This window comes from Tauraco erythrolophus, chromosome 4 (genome assembly GCF_009769465.1).
Source record: "Tauraco erythrolophus isolate bTauEry1 chromosome 4, bTauEry1.pri, whole genome shotgun sequence".
In the NCBI taxonomy this organism is placed as follows: Eukaryota; Metazoa; Chordata; class Aves; order Musophagiformes; family Musophagidae; genus Tauraco; species Tauraco erythrolophus.
Genome location: NC_141468.1, coordinates 73,067,044 through 73,069,045, shown reverse-complemented (window position 1 = coordinate 73,069,045; position 2,002 = coordinate 73,067,044).

The following is a 2,002-nucleotide window of genomic DNA, read 5'->3' as shown; positions in this document are numbered from 1 at the left end:
TAAACGGTTTCCTTTGCACCTACTAATAATAATCCTGGCAGGTTTTTCTCTGCTTTCGTTTCATAAGAAATCAGCTCTGACTGTGTGTACTGGATTTTTTTAGATATACGTCTCTTGGAGAAGGCAGACAAGATGGCACAGAGAAAAGAGTCCTGATGGAAGATTTTGAACAAACCTTGGTGGCTGCAGAAATCCGTCTCATTCTAGTGCGTTTCCTAGCCCATCCACATAATTCTCTATTACGGTAGCATCAGCAGTTTACAAAAAAGTGATAACATATGGTGATGCATCAGCTGAGTATGAAGAGAGCAGTAAAGACACTGGATCTGAGGCACTTCAGTCCAGTTTTGTCCACCTTTTGGAAATCTGGCACTGTGTTTATCTTGGCTGAGTCAAAGAAATCTAAACAAAGAAACCCATAATCAGACACAATTTGATCTGTTTGAAAGATCAGCTGTAGAACACAAGCTGCCTTGACAGTAAGTATTCTGAAGGAGGCTAGGATTCTTGAGAGCTGTTTATTCTAGGAACTAGGACTTCCCATAAATGTTTCTTTAAAAAAAACCCTTTTGAAGTAGACAACTAAACATTGACTTTCTTGAATAAAATCCAACATGAGCAGTGGTGTGTTCAACATGAATCATTCTACTAAAAGCAAACGTTTAAACAATAACTGTGATTAACTGGATTCTTTTTAGGAAAAGCATGAAAAATTTGAAGAGGATTTTAAAATAAATTCATAACTTTTGATACTGCAGTCCAACATGTGCAAGTGACCCATGCTGAAGGCATGAAACAGGAACTCCTAGCTAACACATAACACCTGCAGCTTGATCTTGTTCTGTTGCTGGCACTACATGTTTTCAACAACAAAAGATCTCTTCTTATGTTACCCTAATGTGAAAATAAAATAAAATTCAGAGTGTCTTCTAAGTAAGAACCTTCCACTGAGGATATACATCAAGACTTCAGAAAGTCTGCGTAAGTCATTGCTTAGTATTTGTAAAATTCACTAAATATATTAAGCTTTGTCAAATTTTACACATTAACACCATTCTCCATTTCATGTTCATGCACATAAACTGACTTACAAGGTTTCTCTCATCAGGATATAAATAGGAGCATAAACACAGTGTTTCTCTCAACCTTGATGGTGACACATCACAGCGAAGGCAACAGGGTGTGCCTGGCAAATATTCTGAAAATGAAGATGCAATAACATTTTTTTTTTAAATTGGAAAGCAGTTACTATTTATATGAGATATTTCTGAACATGATATTGAGTGCAATTTATATATCCCATGCATATAGCATGACGAATATACACTTTCTGTCTCCAAAGGTGTGTCCGGGCATCTTCCTACTAGTAACATTCCATTTTACATTTTGGGATAGATTCAACCTCTTTAAGGCACTCAAGTCCAAATCTTTACTCGGATGCCTATCTCTGTTTGATCACTGGACATTTTAGCTTCAGAATTAACTTCTTGAGAATTTAAAGACTTATAAAATTCAGCTAATTAATCTTAGCTTGGAACAATTATCAGACATGGCTATTAAGAATTTCAGCACATCTTGGTTTTGTCCTGTTATCCACCCGCTGTTAACAATGGGATGGATATTCCACAATCCGAAATTTGTCAAATTAACGAAAATCTCGTGGAAAGCCTATTAACTGAAAAGTATGATTAGCAATCAAGCACTATCCATCATTCCTAAGACCACATTCTGACCAAAACATTGTGTTAAAGCGACTTAAGTAATTGTGAGATGCTATATTAATAATGAAAAGGTAAACTACATGACAGGTTATGATGCAATTTGAGACAAATAGACACGGAGAGCGCTGCTGGAGTTTCGTCCCGCGCCGGGCGCCTCAGCCGGTGCCGCGCCACAGCCTTTCCCCTTGCGATTCGCGTTTCCCACTGGCTTGGCCCGAGCCGGCTGCCGTCCTGCCGGGAGGGTGTGTGCGGGGCGGGGGGGAGGAGGGCAGGTTTGGAAG